Here is a 12,920-nt window from a genome sequence, read left to right on the forward strand (position 1 = left end):
GGGCCACTGATGATAAACTAGCATCCTATACTAGGCATTTAGGATTGCAGGTAAGGTATCAATAACTATAGCAACAATGACAGGCTATGCATCAGGATAGGATTAACGGAAAGCGGTAACATGCTACACTACTCTAATGCAAGCAGTAGAGAGAAGAGTAGGCGATATCTGGTGAACAAGGGGGGGGGGCTTGCTTGGTTGCTCTGGCAAGAAGGGTTCGTCGTCGATGTAGTCAATCACAGGGGTACCGACAGCGGTCTCGGGGTTTACCGGAAAGAAGTAACGGAGGGGAACACAATAAATAACAGAGCAATCAAAGCAACACAAAGGATAACATGGCAATACACGGTGCTAGGGTGACCTAATGAAGTAGTAGGCGATACCGGCGAAGGGGGGATCATCCGGAAAAGTATTCCCAGTGTTTCGCGTTTTCGGACAGACAAACCGGAGGGGAAAGTTGCAGGTTCGTTATGCTAGGGACGCATGACAGATGAACGGATAGCATATTCGGATCCGTCTCACTTTTCTGAGCAACTTTCATGCATAAAACTTTTTCATCCGAGTTACTGTTTATTTTCTATTAATTTTCAAAGTTTAAAACAATTCCTGGTTTTAATTTCAATTCGAAAATAAATGCTAAAACGGTAGATCCACCCAGCACAGTATACACAAAGTGTACACAGTAACTGACAGGTGGGCCAGGGGGTCCCGGTTAACCAGTCAATGTTTGACTAGTCAACAGGGGGTGGGGCCCGCCTGTCATCTACCCATTTAACTAATTACAGTTTAATTAGCTAGTTAAAGTAAGCTAATTAACCTTTTAATTAATTAATTAATTAATAATTAATATTAATATTATCTGATGTCTACTACACAACCTTCTTCTTGTAGACGTTGTTGGGCCTCCAAGTGCAGAGGTTTGTAGGACAGTAGCAAATTTCCCTCAAGTGGATGACCTAAGGTTTATCAATCCATAGGAGGCGTAGGATGAAGATGGTCTCTCTCAAGCAACCCTGCAACCAAATAACAAAGAGTCTCTTGTGTTCCCAACACACCCAATACAATGGTAAATTGTATAGGTGCACTAGTTCGGCGAAGAGATGGTGATACAAGTGGTATATGGATAATAGATAATGGTTTTTGTAATCTGAAAATATAAAAACTGCAAGGTAACTAATGATAAAAGTGAGCGTAAACGGTATTGCAATGTGTTGAAACAAGGCCTAGGGTTCATACTTTCACTAGTGCAAGTCCTCTCAACAATAATAACATAATTGGGTCACATAACTATCCCTCAACATGCAACAAAGAGTCACTCCAAAGTCACTAATAGCGGAGAACGAACGAAGAGATTATGGTAGGGTATGAAACCACCTCAAAGTTATTCTTTCCAATCAATCCGTTGGGCTATTCCTATAAGTGTCACAAACAGCCCTAGAGTTCGTACTAGAATAACACCTTAAGACACAAATCAACCAAAACCCTAATGTCACCTAGATACTCCAATGTCACCTGAAGTATCCGTGGGTATGATTATACGATATGCATCACACAATCTCAGATTCATCTATTCAACCAACACATAGAACCTTAAAGAGTGCCCCAAAGTTTCTACCGGAGAATCACGGCGAAAAAGTGTGCCAACCCCTATGCATAAGTTCATGGGCGAAACCCGCAAGTTGGTCACCAAAACATGCATCAAGTGAATCACGTGATATCCCATTGTCACCACAGATACGCACGGCAAGACATACATCAAGTGTTCTCAAATCTTTAAAGACTCAGTCCGATAAGATAACTTCAAAGGGGAAGCTCAATCCATTACAAGAGAGTAGAGGGGGAGGAGAAACATAAGATCCAACTATAATAGCAAAGCTCGCGATACATCAAGATCGTGCCAAATCAAGAACACGAGAGAGAGAGAGATCAAACACATAGCTACTGGTACATACCCTCAGCCCCGAGGGAGAACTACTTTCTCCTCATCATGGAGAGCACCGGGATGAAGAAGATGGCCACCGGAGAAGGATTCCCCCTCCGGTAGGGTGCGGAACGGGTCTAGATTTGTTTTCGATGGCTACGGAGGCTTCTAGCGGAAGAACTCCCGATCTATTGTGCTCCCCGATCGTTTTAGGGTATATGGAGATATATAGGAGGAAGAGGTACGTCAGGGGAGCCACGAGGGGCCCATGATGGTGGAGGGCGCGCCCAGGGGGGTGGGCGTGCCCCCCTGCCTCGTGGCTTCCTCGTTGCTTCCCTTACATGGACTCCAAGTCTCCTGGGTTGCTTTCCTTCCAAAAATAAGTTCCGTGAAGTTTCAGGTCAATTGGACTCCGTTTGATTTTCCTTTTCTGCGATACTCTAAAACAAGGAAAAATAGAAACTGGAACTGAGCTCTAGGTTAATAGGTTAGTCCCAAAAATAATATAGAAGTGTATAATAAAGCCCATAAACATCCAAAGTTGATAATATAATAGCATGGAACTATCAAAAATTATAGATACGTTGGAGACGTATCAGCATCCCCAAGCTTAATTCCTGCTCGTCCTCGAGTAGGTAAATGATAAAAACAGAATTTTTGATGTGGAATGCTACCTAACATATTCATCCATGTAGTTCTCTTTATTGTGGCAAGAATATTCAGATCCATAAGATTCAAGACAAAAGTTTAATATTGACATAAAAATAATAATACTTCAAGCATACTAACTAAGCAATTATGTCTCTTCAAAATAACATGGCCAAAGAAAGTTATCCATACAAAATCATATAGTATGGCTATGCTCCGTCTTCACCACACAACATATTTAAATCATGCACAACCCCGATGACAAGCCAAGCAATTGTTTCATACTTTTGATGTTCTCAAAAATTTTCAATCTTCACACAATATATGAGCGTGAGCAATGGACATATCACTATAGGTGTAATAGAATGGTGGTTGTGGAGAAGACAAAAAGGAGAAGATAGTCTCACATCAACTAGGCGTATCAACGGGCTATGGAGATGCCCATCAATAGATATCAATGTGAGTGAGTAGGGATTGCCATGCAACGGATGCACTAGAGCTATAAGTGTATGAAAGCTCAAAAACAAACTAAGTGGGTGTGCATCCAACTCGCTTGCTCACGAAGACCTAGGGCATTTTGAGGAAGCCCATCATTGGAATATACAAGCCAAGTTCTATAATGAAAAATTCGCACTATTATATGAAAGTGACAACATAGGAGACTCTCTATCATGAAGATCATGGTGCTGCTTTGAAGCACAAGTGTGGTAAAAGGATAGTAGCATTGCCCCTTCTCTCTTTTTCTCTCATTTTTTTATTTTTTTATTTGGGCCTTCTCTTTTTATGGCCTCTTTTCTCTTTTGTGGGGGCTTCTTTGGCCTCTTTTATTTATTTATTTTCATCCAGAGTCTCATCCCAACTTGTGGGGGAACCATAGTCTCCAGCATCCTTTCCTCACTGGGACAATGCTCGAATAATGATGATCATCACACTTTTATTTACTTACAACTCAAGAATTACAACTCGATTCTTAGAACAAAATATGACTCTATATGAATGCCTCCGGCGGTGTACCGGGATTACGATGAATCAAGAGTGACATGTATGAAAAATTATGAACGGTGGCTTTGCCACAAATACGATGTCAACTACTTGGTCATGCAAAGCAATATGACAATGATGAAGCGTGTCATAATAAACGGAACGGTGGAAATTTGCATGGCAATATATCTCGGAATGGCTATGGAAATGCCATGATAGGTAGGTATGGTGGCTGTTTTGAGGAAGATATATGGTGGGTTTATGGTACCGGCGAAAGTTGCGCGGTACTAGAGAGGCTAGCAATGGTGGAAGGGTGAGAGTGCGTATAATCCATGGACTCAACATTAGTCATAAAGAACTCACATACTTATTGCAAAAATCTATTAGTTATCAAAACAAAGTACTACGCGCATGCTCCTAGGGGGATAGATTGGTAGGAAAAGACCATCGCTCGTCCCCGACCGCCACTCATAAGGAAGACAATCAATAAATAAATCATGCTCCGACTTCATCACATAACGGTTCACCATACGTGCATGCTACGGGAATCACAAACTTTAACACAAGTATCTCTCAAATTCACAACTACTCACTAGCATGTCTCTAATATCACCATCTTCATATCTCAAAACAATCATCAAGTATCAAACTTCTCATAGTATTCAATGCACTTTATATGAAAGTTTTATTATACCCCTGTTGGATGCCCATCATATTAGGACTAAATTCATAACCAAAGAAAATTACCATGCTGTTCTAAAGGCTCAAAATAATATAAGTGAAGCACAAGAGTTCATCTATTTCTTCAAAATAAAACCACCACCATGCTCTAAAAAGACATAAGTGAAGCACTAGAGCAACAACAAACTACTCCGAAAAATATAAGTGAAGATCAATGAGTAGTGGAATAATTATGCAACTATGTGAAGACTCTCTAACATTTACTAAGTTCAGATCTTGGTATTTTATTCAAACAACAAGAAAAACAAAAGAAAATAAAATGGCACTCCAAGCAAAACACATATCATGTGGCGAACAAAAATATAGCTCCAAGTAAAGTTACCGATGAACGGAGACGAAAGTGGGGATGCCTTCCGGGGCATCCCCAAGCTTAGGCTTTTGGTTTTCCTTGATTATCTTGGGGTGCCATGGGCATCCCCAAGCTTAGGCTCTTGCCACTCCTTATTCCATAGTCCATCGAATCTTTACCCAAAACTTGAAAACTTCACAACACAAAACTTAACAGAAAACTCGTAAGCTCCGTTAGTATAAGAAAATAAATCACCACTTAGGTACTGTTGTGAACTCATTATAAATTCATATTTGTGTAATATATACTTTATTCCAACTTATCTATGGTTCATACCCTCCGATACTACTCATAGATTCATCAAAATAAGCAAACAACACATCGAAAACAGAATCTGTCAAAAACAGAACAGTCTGTAGTAATCTGGATCAAACGTATACTTATGGAACCCCAAACATTCTAAAATAATTTCTGGACCTGAGGAATTTATCTATTAATCATCTGCAAAAAGAATTAACTAAATAGCACTCTCCAATAGAAAATGACAGCAATTCTCGTGAGCGCTAAAGTTTCTGTTTTTTACAGCATGATCGCAAAGACTTTCCCCAAGTCTTCCCAACGATTCTACTTGGCACAAACACTAATTAAAAGCATAAAACCACATCTAAACAGAGGCTAGATGAATTATTTATTACTAAACAGGAGCAAAAAGCAAGGAACAAAAAATAAAATTGGTTGCCTCCCAACAAGCGCTATCGTTTAACGCCCCTAGCTAGGCATGATGATCTCAATGATGCTCACATAAAAGATAAGAATTGTAACATAAAGAGAGCATCATGAAGAATATGACTAGCACATTTAAGTCTAACCCACTTCCTATGCATAGGGATTTTGTGATCAAACAACTTGTGGAAACAAGAATGAACTTGCATAGGGAGGTAAAACAAGCATAACTTCAAAACTTTAAGCACATAGAGAGGAAACTTGATATAATTGCAATTCCTACAAGCATATGTTCCTCCCTCATAATAATTTTCAGTAGCATCATGAATGAATTCAACAATATAACTATCACACAAAGCATTCTTTTCATGATCTACAAGCCTAGAATTTTTATTACTCTCCACATAAGCAAATTTCTTCTCATGAATAGTAGTGGGAGCAAACTCAACAAAGTAACTATCATGGGATTGAAAATTGAAATCAAGATGACAAGTTTCATTGTTATCATTATTCTTTAAAGCATACGTGTCATCACAATAATCATCATAGATAGGAGGCATGCTTTCATCATAGTAAATTTGCTCATCAAAGCTTGGGGGACAAAAAATATCATCTTCATCAAACATAGCTTCCCCAAGCTTGTGGCTTTGCATATCATTAGCATCATGGATATTAAAGGAATTCATACTAACAACATTACAATCATGCTCATCATTCAAATATTTAGTGCCAAATATTTTAATGCATTCTTCTTCTAACACTTTGGCACAATTTTCCTTTCCATCATACTCACGAAAGATATTAAAAAGATGAAGTGTATGAGGCAAACTTAATTCCATTTTTATAGTTTTCTTTTATAGACTAAACTAGTGATAAAACAATAAACAAAAAGATTTGATTGCAATATCTAAAGATATACCTTCAAGCGCTAACCTCCCCGGCAACGGTGCCAGAAAAGAGCTTGATGTCTACTACACAACCTTCTTCTTGTACACGTTGTTGGGCCTCCAAGTGCAGAGGTTTGTAGGACAGTAGCAAATTTCCCTCAAGTGGATGACCTAAGGTTTATCAATCCGTAGGATGCGTAGGATGAAGATGGTCTCTCTCAAGCAACCCTGCAACCAAATAACAAAGAGTCTCTTGTGTCCCAAACACACCCAATACAATGGTAAATTGTATAAGTGCACTAGTTCGGCAAAGAGATGGTGATACAAGTGGTATATGGATAGTAGATAATGGTTTTTGTAATCTGAAAATATAAAAACAGCAAGGTAGCAAGTATCCATGGGTATGATTATACGATATGCATCACACAATCTCAGATTCATCTATTCAACCAACACATAGAACCTCAAAGAGTGCCCAAATTTTCTACCGAAGAATCACGATGAAAACGTGTGCCAACCCCTACATAAGTTCATGGGCGGAACCCGCAAGTTGGTCACCAAAACATAAATGAAGTGAATCACGTGATATCCCATTGTCACCACAGATACGCACGGCAAGACATACATCAAGTGTTCTCAAATCTTTAAAGACTCAATCCGATAAGATAACTCCAAAGGGGAAACTCAATCCATTACAAGATAGTAGAGGGGGAGGAGAAACATAAGATCCAACTATAATAGCAAAGCTCGCGATACATCAAGATCATGCCAAATCAAGAACACGAGAGAGAGAGAGAGAGATCAAACACATAGCTACTGGTACATACCCCCAGCCCCGATGGAGAACTACTCCCTCCTCATCATGGAGAGCACCAGGATGATGAAGATGCCCCCGGAGAAGGATTCCCCCTCCGGCAGGGTGCCGGAACGGGTCTAGATTGGTTTTCGGTGACTACGGAGGCTTCTGGCGGCGGAACTCCCGATCTATTGTGCTCCGCAATTGTTTTAGCGTATATGGAGATATATAGGGGGTGGGCACGCCCCCTGCCTCGTGGCTTCCTCGTTGCTTCCCTTACATGGACTCCAAGTCTTCCGGGTTGCTTTCCTTCCAAAAATAAGTTCCGTGAAGTTTCAGGTCAATTGGACTCCGTTTGATTTTCCTTTTCTGCGATATTCTAAAACAAGGAAAAATAGAAACTGGCACTGGGCTCTAGGTTAATAGGTTAGTCCCAAAAATAATATAAAAGTGTATAATAAAGCCCATAAACATCCAAAGTTGATAATATAATAGCATGGAACAATAAAAAATTATAGATACGTTGGAGACGTATCATTATCAATTTTGGAAATCTTTTTTTGTTTAGGGCCAGGGCGCTGGGGCCCGCTGGCAGTGGCATAAGGCTAGCGGGGCGGGGCGGGTTAACGGGGCTGGCGTGGGCGGCCGTGGAGACCGAACCACGCACGACCCCAGGAGCAGCTCGGGCCTCGGCGGCCGAGCGCAGCCTACGGCGAGGCCAGGCGAGGCGTGGCTAGCAGGGGCGCGACTGACAGATGCAGGCGACCGCGGTGGAGCAGGGCCGTGGTGCCGAGCTAAACAGAGCAGCGGGGGGGGACGAGGCACGAGTGGCGACGATGCGGACGGAGCCGGTGGGAGCGGCGAGCAGGTGGAACGGCCCGGGGTGGGTGTGGCGCAGGCGGGCGGCCGGGCGCCGGTGGCCAGCAGGACAGGGGGGGCGAGCGGGGCACGGCCAGGGGAACCACAAGCGAAGGCAAGGCAGGGCACGCACGGCGGGTGCGACCGGCAGCTGGTGAGCACGGTGAGCTGGGCGAGCGGCCAGGGGAGACGCAGCGGGCGGGGCTCGGCGATGGAGGTTGTGTATGGTGCGGGGTAGAGGACGGCGAGCGCGCAGGGCAGCGAGGCAGGGTGCGGCCGCAGCAGCTGGTGGGTGCGGTCAGCGCGGTCGCGGCGCGCCGGCATGTGGCTGGGCGCACGCGCAACGGCAGCGACAACACAAAGCAGTAGAGGAGCGGCGGCGGCAACGGACGCGGGCGGGGCGCGAGCAATGGCAAGCAGCAAGCAGCGGTGCAGCGATTGAGGCAGCAGCAGTAGCGGTTAGCAAAAACAACAGCTGGCAGAGCAAAGCAGCAGCGGCGGGACGATGGGCGATGGCCTACGACGACTGAAACGATGGGGGAACAGGGGGAATTGGCCGAGGAGCTCACCACGGAGCTCGTGGGCGCGTCGGGGAAGCCGGGGATGGGCCGGAGCAAGGTGAATCGACGGCGAGGTGTGTGACGGCCGACGGGGAAGAAGAACGAGGTGATGGCTCCATGGCGTCCTAGGTGATGGCGCTCTGCGTGGATGAAGAGGACGACGGCGTGCTCCTCCTAGGCATGGCGATGCGGCGAGACACGTCGGGGGCGCCCCGGGGATGGCGGTGGCCGCGGTGGTCGTGCGGCAACGGAAACGGGCGCGTCAGGTGAGGAGGGGGAAGAGGGGATCTGGGGAGAGAGGGGGAGTGTAGCTAGGGTTTCTGGGGAGGGGGGGGGTCAACGCCGTTTTAACCATCGGGGGAGCCGTGGGATGGCCGGCACGTGCCAAGGCGCCATGGATGCCCTCCACGCCCTCCTTGTTTCTCCCGTATAGCTGGAGGTAGTGGAAAATGGAGGTGGGGTGGGCTTCAGTGTGGGGTGTTGGGCCAAAGTGCACATTGACTTTAGTTTTTCTAATTCTCTTTGCTAATTTGTATTTTCTTCTACTGTCTTGCATCAAGTTGGGCCACCAAATGATTTTTGCTCTGAACTAAACTTTGCACTTAAATCTAACACAATAGCTAAGAGTGGCACAAAAAGTTTGGGTTCTATTAGAATTCATTTGATTTTGTTTTGAATTTAAAGGTGATGGGTAGGTGATGTTGGGTCAATACCAAAATAGCTAGGGGCATTTTTAGAATTCCCAATAATGTTGGTTTCTACATGATAACTCTTTTGTGAATATTTGCAACCCACCGAACATTTTTGTTTAACCGTTAATTCAAATAATAATTTCACTTGGAATTTGAATTTGAATCGGGTTTGGATCAAAGTGAGGTTTAGCAAATTAATTACGATGACATGGCACCGTTAGGAGGGGATCACTATAGCTTAATTATTCGGTCGTCCCAAAGGAAACCAGAAAAACCAGAGAAAAGCAAAAAACAATGGTACTAAAATGAAAAAAATGAACAAACCCACGCTACAGAACAACATCTTAAGAAAATCGGTGGAAACGGTAATGCTCCTCGGGCCATAGCGCACTCCGTGTGCCTTTTGCCACTCTATTTTACCCTTAAATTTTGGGGGGAACTAGACGTTATCTCACGCATTGATGCAGGAATCTTGTTCAAAAAGGCATAAATAAATGCTAAATAAACTAAAAGTAATGTTACAGTATTTTGCGTGACTTGGTTCCTTAAAGAAAGAACATGCATGGGTTAATGAGGTGCCATGTTTCCATAAATAAAGGAATGTAGAAAACTATTATGCACAACTTGGTGATAATGCATTATTTTATAAAGAGTAAAATTAAATAGTGAGTTGCCACTATCTCTACTCCTAAAGGGGCAGTACATAGGTTGTTCGCTCGTTCCTGCATTCACCATCGATCGATGAGACCCCCTCGATCCTCCTCCCACCGGTTTTCTTTCAACGACCACCACCATGGATTTCTTTACTCAACAGACCGTCCATGCCCAAAAAAATCAAACCTTCCATATACAACAACAACCAACCATATCACAATCGCCGCAATCATATACAACCGCAACATGCTTCGATCATTCAAAGGAGCGCATCTTCCTTTCCAATTATTTTCACCCTGCACCATCTTCTCTTGTTTCCGGGTTTCTTATTTTTCATGCCCTTCAATTTGTGTCCTTGTTAGTACCATATCATATCTTCCTTTCTGATTCTTTCCTTGTCCATACTCACCATGTTTCACTTGGGGTCGTCCCCTTTTATCGTCTCTGCTAAGAATAAACCGGGACGGAATCCCCTCTTTCCTTGTCTCTCCTAAAGAAAATTTCCTTCCTTTTGCTTCCTCTTCCTCCATGCAACTCGCAGTTGATGCATGCTCATTGGAAACACTCTTCTCTTCCATCGCTTCCACACCTCGACTTTTTACAGTTCGGTGGCTACCTTGGGAGCAGTGGGAGTTCACCACCGCCATGGCCACTGCGGATGGCGGCAACACACATGAGGCATGGGCATGACTCGAGCGGCTAAGCAGGGGGCACGCAGCTACGCATACAAGTCTTGAAACTTGTGGTCTCAGTATCTTTGTGAGGTGAAACTCCTCGATGCCAATTGGCAGTGCAATGTGGAGGCGCTTGCTGAGGTCGTTGGCGTCGCCTACAAGGAGCGTAGGACCGCAAGGCTGCCATGTGCAGCCCAGGTTCACAAGCACCCAACCTTCATGCTCTATTTCCGTCAAGCCCTCATAATTAGTTCCCCTCCCTCGTTAAAGTCGGATATGTTGATAATCTTTTATATGTACTTGTATGAGTGTCCGCTTATGCCACGTAAGTTCTTCTGTTGTTCATTAGCAGCCGTAGTGAGCTGGCTGAGTTATCCATTTCATAAACCTATGAAATGTATAGATTGTTAGCTCTTGCCCTCTAGTTTTTCCGCTTTTAAGCTAACCAAATATTATTGTTTGAATTATACCAGTAAAACAACATTTAGTTTTCTGCTAAGACTTCAGAGGTTCTAAGAAAAGACTAATATTTGCAAAACTATTTTTTTGTTCAACTTATATTTTGGGGCATTATCTGAACAATCATTATTTTCCAGGTTGCTAAAGAGGCTTCTGACATGGTACTAGCTGATGAAAATTTCGGTACCATAGTTGCTGCAGTTGATGAAGGAAGATCTATTTAGAACAACATGAAAGCGTTCATAAGGTTTGTGCACTCAGAGCATTTTACCCCTTCTCATTGGCAGTTTTTTGGTTGCTTGCATGTGTTGTGCTTGTGCTATATGACTTGCTAAAGCCGATGTTCCTGAATAGAGCATGATTGCGTTATTGGGACTGCTCACATACTTTATCTAGATTTTACATTCAGTTGTTGGAAAACCTTTTGTTCCTTTAGTATTCCGAAGGTCTTTGCTTCACTGCTACAGATACATGATTACCTTAAACATTGATGAAGTTAGCTTTTCCTTACCTCTGCCTTGGGTAATCCTGATGGGTTGATACCCGTTGAACTTCTATGGGTAAATCTCATCACCGATGGCCCCCCTGCAATTGCTTTGGCTTTCAATCTGTCTGAGAAGGACATGATGAAGAAACCACTAAGGAGGAGTGATGACTCACTGATTACTCCCTAGATTTTGTTCTGTTGCTTGGTAAATGATCACCACATATTTGTTTTATCTCTTTTTGGAACATCTGCATTTGTTTCTTTTCGAGATTAATTTTTCTCACCGACCATACATAACTTGTAGGTCATTGGCCTTTTCGTGGGGGTTGCAACCATCGGCAACTATGTCATCTGGTACACCCACGGACCTTTCATGGGCATTGATCTCATTGGAGATGGCCACACACTTGTCAGTTACTCACAACTCTCTAATTGGGGCCAGTGCACTAGTTGGGATAACTCCAGAGTCGGCCCTTCAGTGCTGGTGCTAGAACTTTCACCTTCGACCACAACCCCTGCGGCTACTTCCAGTCTGGCAAAGTGAAGGCGGTTATGCTCTCGCTCATGGCGATCAAGATGTTGAACTCTCTCAACACCCTCTCTCAGGACACAAGCCTGGTCATGATGCCTCCATGGGTCAATCTGTGGCTGCTCCTGGCCATGTCGACGTCGTTGGGGTTGCACTTTGTAATCCTCAATGTGCCATTACTCGGGTATATTCTCCAGTATGTTTATTTAGTGATGTTTCCCAATGTTTCCAAGTGATGTAATTGGTAGCATTTATCTTATTTCTTTCACTCAACAAATCACTAGGTAGTTGCGCTACATTTTGGAGTACCCAAACAGAGCAGAGTAGAAAATACATAGTGATTTCTACTTCGTTCCTAGAGCTAATACTGGTATGATATGATTCAGCCTTATCTTCTCTAAGATTTCAACATGTTGGTTTGGATAGCTACTTCTCTGAATGGAAATAAAGATACACACATGTACTTTGAGAGTGAAGTCCATCTATTACATATTATCATGTCAACATGAATTCTGATTTCTTCTTCAAAATCAACTGTTATGTCTGAAAATATTTATGTATGATATCTGAACAACGCAGTTGGAAGGGATACATTGCTGGAATGGAGTCTCTTATACTTCAAAAAAATGCAATGCTGGACTTGGAAAATAATGTCTTGAAGAAATGTTTGGAGATTATAGTTGAGTAGAAAATTACTAAACACGGTAAGCAATGCCCTCTTGATTTTTTCTGGTTTGTTTTGGAATTCTATCCTCCGCTAAACTAGCCAAGAGGTATATCTTAGTACTATTTAGTTGCTAGCATGCAGTTTTTTCACAATAGCAGTGCCATGCGACCGTCCTTTTTCTTGATGGTACAACACAATGGCATGTTGACACTAAAGCTCGACATTGAGATGCGACCATCTTCTGATCCACAAGTTGCTTGGCTTGCAAGTCATCTAGCAAAGGGTATATCGATTGCTACGTTGTTTGTGGCTGTTGTAACCAACACGCATCACTCTACTAATTATATGTCTGCG

The 12,920-nt window shown here is 43.2% G+C and overlaps 1 pseudogene; it reads left to right on the top strand.

The window, feature by feature from the left end:
* The first annotated feature begins 8,378 nt into the window (after positions 1 to 8,378).
* LOC119353823 lies at positions 8,379 to 12,135 on the top strand (annotated as a pseudogene).
* Positions 12,136 to 12,920: the final 785 nt, after the last annotated feature.

The sequence above is a fragment of the Triticum dicoccoides genome, chromosome 1A, assembly GCF_002162155.2.
Source record: "Triticum dicoccoides isolate Atlit2015 ecotype Zavitan chromosome 1A, WEW_v2.0, whole genome shotgun sequence".
Taxonomy (NCBI): domain Eukaryota; kingdom Viridiplantae; phylum Streptophyta; class Magnoliopsida; order Poales; family Poaceae; genus Triticum; species Triticum dicoccoides.